Here is an 18,765-nt window from a genome sequence, read left to right as displayed (position 1 = left end):
AGACAACGGCTTAATATCATCCTATCTTACATTAAGTAGAGGGACTCCCCAGGGTTCAAGTCTTTCGCCAGCATTATTTTGTCTTGCTCTCGAACCGCTAAATCCAAACTTTCCGGGTGTCACTATTGGCGAAACGGTACACAAACTTATGCTTTACATGAACAATGTACGATGAAGTTGAGGGAACAATCAGGGCCCAGTATACAAATGTGGGTTTATCACCAGAGGCATTTTTTTTATTTGCCCCTCGGAAATGCGTGTTCCACACAGAGATTTCAGACTAATATCTACGCAGTGATATTAGTCTGGCCATGCCAGGCTATGACAAGATGTGTAACAATTGTATATGGAGAGGTAAAAGAGCCAGAATGTGAATAGAAAAGCTACAGTTGCCAATTGATAAGGGAGGACTTGGACTGCCTAAACTTGTTTTCTATTATTACGCTTTTGGTTTGAGACACTTGGCTCAGTGGTCATTGCCTGACCATTGGTTTACCCTCTTTATGCCCCCTTGCTGGTCTTTCGGCTAAGCTGCCATCTGAATTCCGGTCCCATCCCATTATAACCCATTCAGATGTTTGGAAGAAAGTCTCCCAGATCTTTAAAACCAATCCATACTTGATCTCTGAATCGGGTGTTTGGTTGAACCCCAAGTTGTGTATAGGTAAAGCTCCTTTTTATGGAAGGACTGGCATAACAAAGGGATTTGTGCCCTTGGTGATCTTTGTGAGGGGGACTCTAAAATCCTTTGAGACATGAATCCTAGAGTTTAGTCTACCCAGGGTTGTCCGATATTGGCTTTTTTACCGATAACCGATATACCGATATTGTCCAACTCTTAATTACCGATACCGATATCAACCGATACCGATATATGCGGGGATTATTGTGATTAGGGTAAGCTCAAATTTCATATCACACACACCATATACAGTAAGAACTCCTGTAACTTATTTATAAAGCAAAAAAAAAAAAACGATACCGATATTTTCCCGATATCAATTTTTATGCTAATATCGGCCGATAATATCGGGAGGCCGATAATATCGGACATCCCTACCCAGGACACAGGCCTGGCAATATTTACAACTTAAGCATCTACTGGTTAAAATGTTTGGCTCAACCAGGACTGCCCCACCTCGTTCTGGTCTGCTTGGCAACATAATCAAAATATTTGGTCTGCATAAGCCATAAAGCATGGTCTTTAATCAAGCCCACAAGGGGACTTCTGCATTAAAACGGGTCTGGGAAAATGACTTGAAAATGTCAATTACTGAGAAGGAAAGGGATACTGTAGCATTAGACCACGGGCTGACCTGCGGTCTTAAGACTCCTTAAGTATCAATAGCGGAGGAGACCAGGTATGTAGGTATGGCACATTAATGTTTTCTGTTATAGGATCCTGTTGGACTGAGTGAGGGAAGTTTTTCAGGTCGAGATGTGCGAAGCAAATTACCTTATATTTTATTTGATTATTTAGGTATGTGTGTATATGGGTGTATACATGTGTATGTATTGGTATACAGTATGTATAGCTGTGGGCAAGTGTTTGTATATATACAGAACATGGATATACAGTACTTTTCTGTTTTTTTGGTTGTTTTATGTGCTTTTTGTTATTGTTTGTCTTGGGATTTTTGTATTATTTTTCTGTCTCTAGTTGTTTTATTGTATGTCTAAAAGGAAAAAGCTAAATAAAATCATAAAAAAAACAAGCTTCTCGATTATTCGATGAATCAAAAAAGTAATCGCCAAGACAATAATCGAGAGTTGCAGCCCTAGACTCATGTGACCTAGTACACTGGACCATAATCAAATCACAGCAATAGGCCAGGAGACTTCAAATATCAGATGGCTAATTCAGTATCCGACATAGTATTGTATAATTTGGTTGTCAAAGGTCAAGGTTGGTGAGGAGCCACAAGGCTGAAATATGCACACCTCTAGGTTGCCCTTTTGTGATGTATTTACTTGGAAAAAGGTTGTTTGAAGGTCCTGGGTTCAAATTCAGTTAAAACCCACAAACCCAGGGGCACAGCAGTGGGTGAATGGTTTAGTGTACTGACTATATGATTGCAATGTCTCCAGATTCCTGTCTCTACTCTACACTCTTCGAGCTGAAGAAAAAGCCAAACAGCCACGCACACGCACACACGCACGCACACACACGCACGCACCCAAACATACACAGCCACACACACGCACGCACGCGCACACACACGCACGCACGCGCACACACACACACACACACACACACACACACACACACACACACACACACACACACACACACACACACACACACACCAATATGAAGACCTTTAATGTTTGAACTATGGGTAATTGAATATACAATTTTTAGTTTGTAATTTCTTGATTTGTAAAACAAAACGTAATATACTATGTAATTGTTTATAGAATGTGTGAAGACCGAAATCTTCAATCATTTTAGTTTAGTTTAGTTTTATATGTAATGGTAGAATTCCATTGTATTATGTTTTAATTAGATTGTGAAGTGTTTGGACCCCAGGGAGAGTAGTCTTCACTGTGGTGAGGACTAATGGGGATCCGTAATAAACAATATAAACAATATAATATACATATATAACATACATTCTACATAGTAGAATCTTGAAACCTGAGTGCCAATTCTGAGAGCATATCAAAATTGACCCGTAAGTTTACACTTTTGAAAAGGATGTTTTTCCTGCACTCTTTGAACATCGACATGGTCTGTAAATCCAGAATTTCTCTGCAATCCTGCTGAGAAACAGCACAGAGGCCTATTCACAAATCCTAAATTGCTCAAATTCTTGCAGCACACCAAAACACATAACTTTATGGGCTGAGCAGATGGTAGTGAAAAAGACAAACATAAAAATCATTCCAAGCATAAATTAACAATGACAACAAAAACAAACACATTGAAGAAGTATGTTTATTGCACCGTCTCAGAGGAATTCATTTTACCAACTGGGTTGATGGTGTATGGTGATAAAGGGACCATGGTATTTGCAACAAATTATTACATTTTAATGGGCTGACAAGAACAAGCATCTACATGTAGGTGTTGCCTGTCAAGATGATCCATGCCCTGTCATTATAAAGGAGGGTTATCCTAAAAGGTGTCATACTTTGAAATATTGCCTTTGAGTTGGGATATTTGGATTATTAGAATTAATTTTCTAAATTTCAGCTGAATCAGTTTTCCTTCACTAGAATTACATAAACAAGACAGGGTTTAGCAAGTTACTAGGTGTGCAGTTTGTGAATGAAGCAATGATGTGCTCATGTGCTGACATAAACTTAGTAGTGTGAGGTGAGCTGTCATTGGCATAGCAGTGTCAGTTGGGTAGTTACGCGTATATGCATATCCTGAACAATTATTATTATAATGTGCACTGCACACATTATCATCAATGATGAATGTCGTACATATCTTAAAATGTAAATGGAAAAAGAAAATTCTTCAGCTTACCGTATTGTGTTTTGACACAAATGGTCTACACAGGGGACATAAATACATACATACAATTTCCGTGAAATTTTGCACGCATATTTCCACTATGCCGAGGAAGAAAAAATCAGCCTCATGGTGGCGCTATAACAGGCCGATTCGTGTTTTTACCTATAACTACACCGATCTGTGTAAAACTTTGTATGCGCACTCCTTAGAGGTCAAGGAAAAACCTTTGCCCTGCATTTTTCACATGTGGCTTTTATAGCGCTACCAGGAGGCCGACTTATGTAAAACACATTCTTTTATACTACTCTTTCCGATTTTATCCAAATTTCACGCAAATCGGTACACATGATCTCTATAGTCATGTGATCAAGACGGATGTGCTTGATTTTTCATATTCCATCCTGATTGGCTAAGATTGACATCTAAAGTTTGCAGTAGTGGCTTATTTTGAACAAAATTCCGCAAATCATGAACGCAGCGTCCGATTGCAGTCAAACTTTGCACACACATTCACATTATGTTGAGGAACAAATGACACCCTTTTAACATTGACCTGTTACAGCGCCACCAGCAGGTCTAATTTAGCAAAACACATTTTTTGAACAAAATCATAAATGCAGTGTCCGATTGCCGTGCAAGGCCTAAGAAGAAATGGCACCCTATTCACATTGGCCTATTATAGTGCCACCAGGAGGCCACAATAACCTACCTGGCGGAGACCTGTGCTCCTATAGCACTTTTTTTAGTTTGACAGTACTCCTACAGATTTTGTCCAAAAATCACGCAAATCGCTACACAGTTTCTCTATAGTCATTAAACAAAACAGGTCTTTCAGATTTTTCATATTCCATCCTGATTGGCTAAGATTTGCTTCCAAAGTTTGCAAGAGTGCTCCGATTTGAACAAAATGCCTCTTATCATGAACACATTATGCGATTTCCGTGAAATTTTGCAAGCACATCCCCACTAGGCCGAGGAAGAAATGCCACTTGAAATTTTTCAAATCAGCTTCATGGCGGCGCTATAACAGTATAACAATATTTTTTCATATGATTATTCTATATTACTTATTTTATCCAAATTTCACGCATATCGGTACACATGATCTCTATAGTCATGTAATAAAGATGGATCTGTTTGATTTTTCATATTCCATCCTGATTAGCTAAGATTGACATCTAAAGTTTACAGGAGTGGCCCGTTTTGAACAAAATGCCGCAAATCATGAACGCAGCGTCCGATTGCAAGCGATTGCAAGCGATTGCAAGCGCAGCGTCCGATTGAATGTGCATGCAAAGTTGCAAAGCAACTTTGCATGCACATTCGCACTACGATGAGGAACAAATGCTATCCCTTTAACATTGGCCTAATAGTGTCACCAGGAGCCAGACCTTTGCAAAAAAATATATATAGATTACTCCTACAAATTTTGTCCAAACACGACGCAAATTCGTACACATTATCTTTATAGTCAAGTGATCAAGACGGATTCGGCAGATTTTTCATATTCCATCCTGATTGGCGAATTCCGAACATTGCTGCCCCACAATAACCAAGCTGACGTGGCGGAAACCTGTGCTCCGAGGAACACTTTTTCTAGTTCAGTACTAAATCTAATCTAAAACTAACTCTACACTGAAATCTTTTCTTATGAGGGTCCCTTGTACAAAATTATTTCAAATGGGGGTCTACGGAAATGATAAGTATCAATTTGGGGGTCCTTGACACGAAAATGTTTGAGAACCACTGAACTGGCCCCTTACGTGCCATGCCGTAAAAAATAATGCAAAATTGTAATTGTTCTACTGCTGTGAATATAACAATAAAATCATCACCACTGAACTGTGAAACAAACAAGAAGCCAATGTGTGAATGCACTGAACAGACCTCTGGATGATAAGAAGCCAATCTAGAATTCAGCTTGCAGCACTGGCCTGTCGCTTACTTCAAAGTATTTAAAACTTTAAAAACAGCTTAGTTTGGAAGTTTGATACTGCAGCAAGTCCTCGATTCACATTCATGAGGCACGCTGCATTTATTCCAGGGATGACACCAGGGAAACACTCTTTACAGAGCACCAATTAATATTTAAATGACTTTTGAAAAAGCTGACAACTCCCTGTTGGCAGCGATTTTGAACTGCACGCAATCTAGAGTGGAGGAAATAAATATTTCTGACCCTCTTGTCTGGGAGGGAGACCTATGTGCTTTCACTGTTTTGTTAGACAATACAATACATTTACAATACTGGTTTCGATAAGAAGACTATAGAAAATAAAGATGGAAAATGCTTCTGAATCATCACCCTACCCTATACGTGAAGGTTAACCTAGGCTGTCTGTCTGTATGTATAACGGTATATCTGTCAGTAAGCACTGCTGTTGTTGGGAAAGAGATAGTGTCATCTTTCACATGATCAGTCTTACACAGTGTCATGACATAACAGTCAATGGAGCTCTTAATAGGAGCATGCTATTCATGTTTTCTTTCTGTCCTCACCAAAACTACACAATCCATTTCAGCTGAATAGCTCTAAATGTAGCTCCACATACATCTGTTATATACCCATAATGTCTAGCTGTAAAATGAGACCAGATATGAGAGCACCAAGAGGGGTGGTAGGGAAGTGAAATTTCTCTTGAGCAAGACCATGCTTAGACTTGAATTATCTGTGCTGAGAGAATAAGAAAATAATCTAAATGTAGGCTATAGATTAAGCGGTCACGCAATAATTACTCGAAGAAATCAAAGACGACCTTGAACCTCCCACACAATGCAATGCCATCCTGGCAATAGTCAAGCTCCTTGATGAATCTAGATGAATGAAGACTACAATTGCATCACACCTGCAATATCACAGCCCACATTATCATGATGTATATTGACAAATGCCTTTGTTTCAGTTGTATCCTTTCAACAACATAGAAAAGCTCCCATAGCATTTAAACATTATTTTAGACAATCACTATAAATTCTTTGCGGTGCTGCTATACTTACTTATTCAGCTTACACTCAAAGTGTCAATTTTATTGTGTTCACATGTGTTTGAATGCTGTATTGAGCTTGAGGACAAAGCTTCAAAAAACAACAACTCACTGGTCTTCTAACCACAAGAGAGGAAGGAGAACCAGCATCCTTTTTTTCCAGTGATTTTTCCAGTTATCCTTCTGCCACACACTAGCAATGTTTTTTATTTAAATATATATATATATATTGTGGATATACAGTATACTGTATACAACAGTATATCAATGGCCATTCATACATGTATAAATAAACTCCCCAGACAGATGTGGATGTACAGGACATACTGTATACTATAGTATGAGTATATAGGCCTACTACAGTACATACTCCATCACAACTGTAGTGCATTTTGATCCAGTTTGCACTTTCAGATACTTCCTATATATCTTTGCTGTTGTTAAGAATGTGATTTAGATAGCATGCTGTTTAGACGATGCTAGGATCATTGTTTACCTGTTATCCTAAGTTCATTCCGAGGCACTATTGTTCTCTCTGTACTGCATTTATGTGACTATTTACCTTTTTGTTTATAGACTAGCTCATGCTTACTCTGCTATTTCCGTATTTCGTACGTCGCTCTGGATAAGAGCATCTGCTGAATGCCTACACCGTAAATTGCTGTTGTTCTTGAATATATTATGTTCGAATTGAAGGGATTTCATTTTGGCTCCTTCCTGCCAATCATGAGTTCCATAAAATGGAAGAGTGCTGAAAAAAAGGGGGTGGCCACAGTGGAAGCAAGCATCCATTATAAAACCATCTGTTAGAAAGACCCCCACACAGTAAGCTGGGTAATGATCTGGGCTCATGTCCCCCCCCCCCCCCCCCCCCCCCCCCCCCATCCCCAAGGAGGAGTACATTTATTACTCCCACTGAGAAAAACAGAAAGGTAAAGAAGAATTACTCAGGGAAACTGGGAAGAGATCTTCCTCATTATATAAAACCGTAATGTAAAAACTGTAATGCGTCAAAACCAATGATCTTTCCACTGGAATACGTTTATTCAGCACATCAGTGATAGCTTCTTTTAAAATACCATAGTCTAATTAGCACTGAAAGCAGTACAGCTTAAAATGTGAAATGGAAAAATATGAATTCACAGACCAAAACAGGTTGGGGGCTGCAGCTTAAAAATGTTTGGAGAGAGAATTTAAGCTCAACCTACGGCACAAAACGTATCTCTGTGTGCAGGCTTTCTCTGTAATGAACATCAATAAATACAAACTGCGCTCACAGGTGACACATAGATCTAAATGACATTGTTAAAATAACTGCTCAGAACCTGGTCCCTGACGTTGACAAGTTAGTTAATGCAAAGAGATGTCAGGTGTCTGGAGTCAGCAAGTAAAACAAAAACTGAAGTATTATTTAGCTTTTTGAGATGTTTTCAACTGAAATGTGATCTTATGTTGGATTTTTAAAACATCTTTTTAAAATCAATTGTGCGTTAGGCTTTGAGTATCATATTATTGTGATTCATTGACATTTTTAACACTTTACAAAAATGCTAAATTGAAAGAAGACTTTAAACTAGCGACTAGAAACATACATTAATGAAAAAGTTTACCAAGTTAAAGGTAGGGTAAGTGATATTTTATATTGTTAAAAGGATAAAGCACTATATTGTGATAGTAATCATTGCTATAGTGTTTGTTCAGTAACAGGAGTCTCCCCGTCTCTCCAGCTCTTTATTAAACAGAAAATACATTTTCAGGTGGGTGACAAAATGTCAGCCAATCAGGAGAGAGTACCCATTTATCAGCTTACTTTTTATTGTGTTCCAGTTCCAATTTTTCTGATCATTTCTTTGTGTCATCACTTCCAATTTCACTTGTTCAATCTGTATTCTGTATAACAAGTTCTCTATCCTTATTGGATAGTATCCTGACCTGAAAATGCATTTTCTGTGTAATAAAGAGCAGGAGAGACATGGAGACTGAACAAACACTCTGAGCAATGGGTACTACTATCAGAATATAGAGCTATGTAACACTTATTTTAACCAAAGAAAATCACTTACCCTACCTTTAATACAATTTAAATTATATAAAAAGTAATATCAAATGGGTGTCTGTGGCCAAAAGCACATCAAACTGGCGGACAAGAGCCAAGTCAGCACAATATACAATACATCACATAATGTACACAAATGCTTGCTAACCAATATAAAGTGGACAATGGACAGTAGTGTATGGAACTGAGTGTGTGTGTGTGTGTGTGTGTGTGTGTGTGTGTGTGTGTGTGTGTGTGTGTGTGTGTGTGTGTGTGTGTGTGTGTGTGTGTGTGTGTGTGTGTGTGTGTGTGTGTGCGCGCGTGCGCGTGTGTGAGTGATTTAACTACACACTATTCTAACTTGGCTATATTTTGTTGTACTTTAAACTTATAATTATAGGAGATCATGTGTTTGCCCTTTTCTATGTCTGTCTGTCTGTCTGTCTGTCTGTCTGTCTGTCTGTCTGTCTGTCAAATCACCTATGCCATAAAGGAAAAGAATAAAAAGAAATGTACAGCATAACAGCCTGTTCCTAGTCTAGCCTATATGATAAGTATCCCGCCAGAATGGCCAATAACAATGCTGCTGGCCCTTCAGCTTATGGGTGGGATATACTGGAACTGGCCAATCACATACTTGCAGGTTCACTTGCACAAGACAATTTAACATCAGCATTTTATCTCTATCTCATGTGGATTTCTCTCCATCTCATGCAGCTTATAGCTGCGTACCTTACCTCCTACATGCCATTACTTGCAAGGTGTATGCACAATTGAATGTCAACTTCTGTAGCCAATGAGCCATAATGTCAGCGACATTACAGATCTTACTTACTCTCACAAGGCACAAGGCATTAACCTAAGATAGACTTTGTGAATCACAGAGGAATTTGAATGCCATGTATCCGAGATAAAGATTCAGAGAGATAGAAAATTAAATTGTACTACAGTATGAGAGAGAGAGATGGAGGAAGACATTAGAGATGATGTACAACTAAGAACATGCTGCACTACTCTTGCATGGCTGTAGTCGTGAAATGTAACCGCATAGATCACTATCACTGTTAGGTCATGCCTCCTGGCAGAGATTTGCACTCTGCTGAGTGCACCTTTCTAGTTTTAACAATTACATTTGCAATACACTGGTAAAACATTTTTTTTTTTCATATAATGTTCACATTGCACAATTCAAAGAGTCTAAGAGGAACACTGCTGGGTAATGCTCATGCACAGGGTGGCTGTGGGGAGATTCAGTTACACTGGGACACAGTCCATGTAATTAAAAAGAAATGAGCAAATAAAATCAATGAAGATCGCTTACACTGTGGTGACAAAGGACTCAACAGAGGACAACACAGACCTAAATCTTAATTAGCAAGAATAATGAAGCTGCAGCTCCAAGTGCAAGCAACTATACTAAAGGAACAAAGTGTACTAAAAAGAACACCTAATTTCTCAACAAATGGCACCAAAGGTCTGTGTTCAAACATGATGTTTAGCGGAGTGTTAAAGAGTGTTAAGTCGTGTAAAGTTCCTAATACTGTACCTCGTCATGTGAATGATGAAATACTGTATCTTACAATTGCCTGTTTGGTGTTGACGAAAGAAAAAAAGGGGGAAAAATGATGCAGCTATGTCGACTGCATTTACTGGCTTTATAAATGAAAACTAGAAAAAGTGCTCCTCGGAGCACGGGTCTCCGCCAGGTCAGGTAGGTTATTGTGGCCTCCTGGTGGCGCTATAATAAGCCAATGTGAAAAGGGGTGCCATTTCTTCTTATGCCTTGCATTCATGATTTGACATTGCATTCATGATTAGAGTCATTTTGTTCCAAAAATGTGTTTTACTAAATTAGACCTGCTGGTGGCGCTATAACAGGCCAATGTGGAAAGGGTGGCATGTCTTCCTCTGCCTAGTGGGAATGTTCGTGCACAATTTCACGGAAATCGCATGCTGCGTTGAGGATTTGAGGCATTTTGTTTAAAACTAACCAATACTGCAAACTTTGGAGGCCAATTTTAGCCAATCAGAATGGAATATGGAAAATCGGACAAATCCGTGTTGATCACATGACTATACAGATACTGTGTACCAATTTGTGTGATGTTTGAATAAAATCTGTAGGAGTAATATAAAAAAATGTGTTTTGCACAAATCGGCCTCCTGGTGGCGCTATAACAGGCCCATGTGAAAATTGTGGGGCAGAGGTTCTGAATTGGCATCCAGGGAGTGTGTGTGCACAGTTTCGCAGGGCAGACAGATGGACACACGGACGGATGGACGGACGGACGGACGCACGGACGGACGGACACACGGACGGACGGACGGACGGACGGACGGACAGGGTGTAAAACATACTCTCTCGCCATGCCTTACGGCCTGGCGGAGACAATAAATCACTCACATGTCTATTCCACAGTTAACCTTTGTTAGGGTAAACACAATGTAGCTGGAATCTTGTCCCAAAAGAGTAAGGTCATTTGCATCAAATGTTTCAAAAAGCAAATATTGAATGTGAAAATGGTAATTTATTCAATAACTCATATACGGTATGCCCCTAACCCAGAGACAACATTTTAACTAATTTGCGTACACCTTTTTGTTTAACCCATTACATACTGTATCAGATAACAAATAAATAGTTGCATGAAATCCCTTAACTCTAGTTTGAAAGGCTTACCATTATTGTTGTATACCATGTACTGTACAGCTGCATACAAAGCTTAAATCAGTGCAGAAACTGCCAGGCCAAGATCATATTTTAACTCCCTTTCCCCTCTCTCAAGCACATAAACTCACACTCTTGCTAAATTTGATACTTGAGATTGCAGATTCTTTTTAGGTCAGAGCTGTCAGTGTCAGGTCAGACCTCCTGCAGTGATTGTCTGATAGTGAATTTCAAATGTGTCTGACTGGGGGGATAAGCATAGTTATTTCAAACACCACGTGTCTTTGATACCAGTCTAGAGTCTGTCACACGGGTTGGTTGTCACAGTGCTTATTACAGCCAAAATGGAGGATGTATAACCACTTTCAAACTGGCGTGTGATATGTTGTGCATGTCAACTTATAGGTTTTTACAAGCTACAGTTTTTTTTCTGAATGTTGAGATACTAGGGGTATCATGTGGTTAATGGGAAACATTCACAATTTTCAAAATTCCCTCTACTGTATGCACACAGAAAAATCCTCAGTGTTAATTTACAGGTCCATTTGGTTACATTTGTATTGTATACTCGGAGTTACAAATGGATGTTTCTGAAAGAAAGTCTGTGAATGTCAAAACTACAAACCTCACTTCCTGGGTTTTTTAACCACTACCCTTGGTGGCTGTGACATTGTCTTTGTCCACTGCGTTTACAGCAAAACAGCTCTCTTGACCTCAGAAGATATGAATCAGATTGACATAATGGCGGCGGTGACAGGCCGATGCTTGCCTAGGAAATGCATATTGGGAATTGTAGGAACGCAGAGAATAGAAGAGATAGACAGAAAGCAGAATTTTTGTTTCAGTAGACTTATATCGGTGTGAGTGCTTTCATTGAATGCGCACATGCACACATTCACACACACATGCGCACACACAAGCACGTACTCACTGTAGATACTGAAAGTAGGCAGCTATCAAATGTATGTTACAGATCCTTCATCTGCCCCAGTCTGTCAAACACAACCTCCAGCACACATCATCTAGAATCCATTTGGACTAATTGCTCTGCATGGACCCCAGTGCAATTAACACTCTATCCAAGTGAACATTTGAGCTTCCTATCATAATCAAATCACAGGGGTGTGATTAAACTTCAAACATTTCCTAATGGTTCATGAATGATGAAATGCAGTATACTCTTGTGTGTTAAATGATGTACTATAGCTATATTGAAGAAGAAGAACATAATTGTGTGTGTGTGTGTGTGTGTGTGTGTGTGTGTGTGCGTGCGTGCGTGCGTGCGTGCGTGCGTGCGTGCGTGCGTGCGTGCGTGCGTGCGTGCGTGCGTGCGTGCGTGCGTGAATATATAGTATATGTACTGTAAGCTGAAACTCTTATTTATGCAGGCTTTCATGTTTGCAGTTCAAGGAGTATAGAATAATTGGAAATAAATAATGGAGAATAAAATGAGCACACAAAAAGCCTGAAATTAGCAACATGTTAAATCACATGTCGTGCATGTGATACTGATTTGTTGTCGGCTCATGTCCAAAAGACACACGCACGTGACGGACCTGGGCGCTTGCGTGCATGTGAATGATCTCCGGTTGGACCCTACGGGCATGCCCATACGTGTTCTTCTTCTCGTGCATGTCACGGCACTGTTTTAAAAGCGTATTTTCTTCTTCTTTGGTGATATTTCATTAACTTTTTTTCAGCAGACTTGGGTAGAGGATAATTTAAATCATTATATGAGCAATGTTTTGGACTTTATAGGGAGATTTTTGATATAGTTTTACTGTTGTTAATTTGGGTCTCGGATTAATTCCAATCATCATTTTTTCTTCATTTTTGGATTCTCGACAGGACGGACAGGGGGTAAAACATACTCTCGGACGGACATACTCTCTCGCCATGCCTTTCAGCCTGGCGGAGACAATTACATGTGACAAAGCAACATGTATTGTCTTTTTTCATAACACTTAAAAACACATACAGTATTAACCAGCAGTAAAACGTTAAATAAATATAAAATAAAGTACCCAAAAGCTACTCTCCCTTTTGGCCTTAGGGTGGTGCTAGCAGAATGAATATGGGGTCACCAAAAAGCACATGAAATGTGCTCAGCAAGTTTCATGGCAATCTGCCCATTAGGTTTAGATATAGCTTGTCGAAGTAGAAGTAGAAAGTCCAAAGTTTGGTCTACTGGATGCACTAGAGGTACTGCAACGGTCACCAAAATCAGTAGGGACACTCTTCTAGGGAGCATGAACATGCATGGCAAATTTCCTGGTAAGCGATCGGTATTGTTTCTGAGATATAGTATTTGGAAGTAATGTGTGCAAGTGTAAAAAAATTGCCTAGTGGTGGTGCTGGTCTGGAAGAAAGGCCATGGGTCACTTAAATGTGTATCGGGCCATCCTCTAGGGTTTACTAATGTACATGGTAATCCTGTCAGTAGTTTTTGAGATATACTTGGGACCAAAGTGGTAAATGGACAGACTGATGGATTGCTAGTGGGTCTAAAACTCTGCATTATTCAAATTCACTATTATAAGGTGTCTGCAGTAGTAAGCAGGTGCGACTCCATATCAGGTGGTAGGTGGTTGTCTACAACCTCCCCAAGACCAACAAGGAGGGGTAGGGGAGCAGTGGGGGAATTGGAAAACGACTAAAATGGGGGGGAGATTAAAAATGAAAAACCCACCTTTGCTGATATTCTGCTTCAAGGCCAGTAAACAGTCACTGAAGGTCACTGTGGCTGACCACCTAAGCTTATGGTCTCTAAAGGACTCATAAACTGTTGGAGTTATTGTATTGATTTACCCATCACAGTAATACAGCAATTACCATGATTGATAACGTTTGACTCTAAGCCCACCTACCTCACCTCTTCACACTGTGGGGAAAAAATAAACCCATTAAAGTAGGCACCATAAGTTAGTTGACATGACTTTGTACCAAGCCAAATACTGGCCTTTTCTGTATTTCTATGAGTTCTGTAAAAAATCCTGCCGAGTTGCCTCCTGTCTGAATTCCAGTGGACTTAATTGTTACACATTAATAGGTTTAGACTAGGCAGGGTTCATTTTGAGGAGGGGTGTTGTTGGTTACTTCATGAACCACCAATATTGATCCCATTTATTTAGGTAAAAATAGACCTATTGTAGATTATGTACCTTTTGAAGAGTTTGTGAAGAGGGACTGTATGAATAGCATGTAACCTTGTCAAACAAATGAAAAACAAATTAGTTTAAAAAGTGACCATGGCTAGAGAGCAGCATCACACTTTAATAAGGGATATATCTGTAGAAGTATTGGGTGGTTATCTACAGTCAACCATTATAATTAAAACATTTTTTTACTCTTGTCCATACAGTAACTGTTCAGACATTCTAATTAATAACTACTTTGTGTTGAAATATACAGTATGTTTAATCCACAGAACATCTAAAGTAAAATTCATAATCAAATAAATGCAATTAATAGATTGTTCACCTGTGTAGCATGAATGTGAAGTGAAAAAGAGCTATTGTTTCATTGGAGTGTGCCCACAGCCAAGGCATCCATGAGTGATTTTTACACATAAAAAAAATCTTTTTTTTTGTTTTCTTTGTTTAATTGTTGAAAAATAAGTATATTGTGCAGAGATTATACAATAAGAACAAGTTTTAATGTGTATAATCTAAGTCTATGCAATATGCAAAGTTACATATTTTCAACATTATAGTATATTCCATATTTCACATTATACACATTTTAAATATTTATTATAATCCCAATAACATATTTTTGAAAGTTTTTCATGGATACAATTAGTAAAATGTTGAACTGTCTAGGCCTAGGACCGACAGACCCAGGCCCAAGGCTCCAAAATGTACTGGATGGGGTTGGACATAAAACACCTTGCAGACTGTCCAGCTCAAAAGGAGTGAAAAAGACAATTTCCCATTCAACTCAATAAAGCTCTGCTTCATCAATGACCTGTGCGGGTTTCTGTCAGCCTGCTTTGGGGATCTGGAGAGCGGAATTCTGAAGGCAACCGCCACCCTGTTTGATCTATCTAACTGGACATAGCTGAACTGGCAACATTTGGCAATGTTGAGCTCATCGAATTCATGGAGCATTTCCAATCCATCCTTGCAGCATGTGGGGACTATACTTTTGTAACTGCAGCTAAGAAGAGAGAGTGGCTTGACCTGAAAGTCCTCTTTCGGCGTCACTACATGCACCTTGAACCCCAGGTCCTGTGGCAGCGGCTACTTCAGGATGTTCTTGGAAGGGAAGACCAGTTTCAGCATGAAGGTCATAGTAGAGATCACACAAGTGTTCTGAATGAGTTCATCTTGCTGTGAGCAAATATTCCCCAGCATGACGAGAATTAAGTCAGACTGGAGGTCTGTCTTGCTTGTCTCAAGCATAATGTATATCATGTGAGATTGTTGCAAAAAGTACTGATCTAAACGCTAACAAGTTTGTTTGTTCCAAGACTAATTAGGCCTGGATCCGCCTGATGCTGGCTTGGCAGCAGCATGTCAAGCTCCATTAAAATGTTTTGTAAGGATCACATTTTTTTATGTAATTTTTATTTTTTGTATGTTGTGAATACAGTTTTCTTCTCCTTGAAAACATAGTTTTTTTGTATCTGTTTACCTCGCTTAACACAGTTACATTTTGATAAAACGTCATAAGCCAAATCATAACTTTTTAGCATGTTTTAGCATTTTATGCACAATTTATTTCAGGTATACTGTGATCTACAGTGAGAGATAGAAAGTAAAGGCTGGAGGTGAGATGACATGCAATAAGAGCCTCGGGTTGGACTTGAACCGGGGTCAGTTGCGAGAAGGATTATTGCCTTATTTACAGATTAATAAACTATGAAAAAGGATCAACTACATAGCACAAACACAATTTGGTTATGACTTGTGAGACAGATGCAGCATGACGTTGTCTAACTTAGGAAATCAGAATGAGGATCAGAATACTGAGAATGGGAAAAATTGGACCGTGAGACAGAGTAGGACTAGTTCGAATGTCAGTTTGACTGACATTCAAGGGTGGCAGTGACTCAAGGTTCAAGGTTTCTTTATTGTTACAGTGTATCTTGTGTACAAGTGTATATGAGAGTAAAATTCTTTGGAGGTAGAATGTTCCATAACTCCCTCCCAGAGGCCGTCATTAGAAGAAGTTTCTTCACGTGATAAATATACATAGATATTTTAGGAGGTACTTGAGAGATGTGTGTCATCACTTTTGCAAGGTAAATTTGCTGGTGCTCGGTAACCCCTGACTGCTCCCGATTAGCAGGGATGGTGCCTTGTATATTCCTCTGCAGTCTGTGTCTGAATGCGTGAATAAAATGCTCATTGTAAAGCAGTATGGAAAAAGGTGCTATATAAAGACAGCATTTACCATTTATCCGTTGGCACTAGTGAATAAGGATTCACTAGGACAAACACAACATATGCCATGTGAGCTGGAAACACACCTGCATCAGCTGTGGAGACAGGTGCTCTGTAAAGTTGTCTGGCACAAATCTAAATCACTTCTGACCCATGAATTGGGAATGACTGGCTGTCGGTGAAATAGTTGCAATTGTTTTGAGCAGCAAGTGTAGGTTTCTTTCTGGAAGGCTGATCTTAAAACCTGGGGCAAAAATCCCCCCTGTGCAATCCAGATACACATATAAATAGCACGATTATATAACAAAAATGTAATTTAAATTGTGTTTGGCAGCTGTAAAAATGCCAGGGCAAAACATAGTCATCAAAACAGATCAGCTTTGTTTTTGTTTAGTTTTTTCTTTGGATTGATGTGCAGTCAACGACACGAACCTCACTTCTGTGTTTCTCATAGAAATGTGTGTTTCCCGACTGACTCTCTTCAATAACAGAAAGTCTTTTTTATTATTATGTTTTGCTTCAGGGTTTTTTTTTTTTTGGTGTGTATTGTGAATTTCGACACATTTTCTCCTCTTTGTCATGAAACAGTTTGGGTTCGAGCACCTAGCCTGGTTGAGTTTCAAAAGGCTCCTCTTGAGGGAGAGGGGGGTAGGGGCAAAAATCGATCCGGTTAAGAGCAGATAAAACAAAGCAATATTATAAATCACAGAAACAGAATATAAATATATAAATAAATAAGGAAGAGCTAACTGTCTGACAGATGGCAATGTTTTTTCGACAGGATGTCCTAAAAAAGTTTTTAAAAGCTAGTTTCTGGCTGGGGCAGACCAAAATGACGACAAACCGAACACAGTGTTTGTTTTTGGAACCTTCTGAAGAATATAATGAGCAGAATGGGTTTTGTACACAGCAGATGTGGTATGCAACAAATGATACAATGGGGCAAGCAAAGAAGAGTCTTGTATATGAGCATGAACCAATGAATAATACGACGGGTATGTATAGATGGCCAGTTCACAGAGGAATATAGAGTGCAGTGTTGTGTTCTAAAGGGAGCATTTGTAGCAAACCGGATAAATAAAGATTATGAAGCTTCCGCTGTGCACTCCATGCATGCCGTCCTGTAAATGACATCCCTGTTTTCAAGCTCCTGCATCTGAGTGGCAAATTCCATGCCTTTCACATACACAGTAGGTGAATCGCATTTGTGCATGAAACCCTGCACAAATGGCTTAGTAAATCTGACTCACTATATTGTCCAATGATGTGGGGTGGCCCTCTTGGTGAACCATTGACAACCCCTCAGTTCCTTCTTTTTTATTTCCTTGATTGATGAGAGAGCCGTTTCATTTCTTGGAAACTGAAGATGGCTTCAAGTGGATGCCAGTTTGTGGTAGTTTAACCAAGCTATAAGATAACAACTGATTTGCTATAGACAGCTTGTGAACTCGATCGTGGAATAGTTACTGTTCAAAGTCTTACCCATTGCCAGTGAATCAACAGCCGACAAAACAAAAATCCATTCAATATTCAAATTCAATTAATTTGAATATTTATGTTGTAGCATGTTGTGATCTTCCATGGCGTGGTGCGATACCCTATACCTTCACTGCCACTGGCAGTGCACCCAACCCCAACAGTTGGAGAACAGGATGGAGAAGTGGCCATGTAGCTTCTTTGGACTGTGCCCGGATGGGCTCCATGGCTATCCCAGCCACCAAGTGCTCGCTGACAGGCCCTTCTGGGCCTGGTTTCAGAAGAAAGCCCTGGCCTGAGTGGCCTCGTTGCAGGCGGGGGATTTGTACCTCTGCCTCAAATTGTCATAAGGCCTTCTTGGCCATGGTTCTCAGTAGGAAACCGGTTGATTGCAGTATAGTCCCCACATGCTGCAAGGATGGATTGGAAATGCTCCATGAATTCGATGAGCTCAACATTGCCAACAGAAGTTCACCACATAGGCTATTGTGGTGAACTTATTAGGGATTTGTTTTTCATCCAAGTCGAAATTGTGCAGAATTTGATTCTGCTTTATAACAACCATGGGCATGCATACAGTGTACAGTACAGTACATTTGGAACATAAGGTTGCAATTGTTTTCCACTGCTTTGGGCCCTTCCCATCCTCTCAGCCTCCTTTCTACTGACAATGGACTGTGATCACTCCACTGATATTGGTTGCAGCTGGTGGAATTAAGTGTGTGTACTGGATTGCACACACACATGGT

The sequence above is a fragment of the Gymnoscopelus microlampas genome (genome assembly GCF_963454915.1).
Source record: "Gymnoscopelus microlampas genome assembly, chromosome: 1".
Taxonomy (NCBI): domain Eukaryota; kingdom Metazoa; phylum Chordata; class Actinopteri; order Myctophiformes; family Myctophidae; genus Gymnoscopelus; species Gymnoscopelus microlampas.
The sequence above is the reverse complement of the archived record's forward strand: the minus strand, read 5'-3'. Positions refer to the sequence as shown.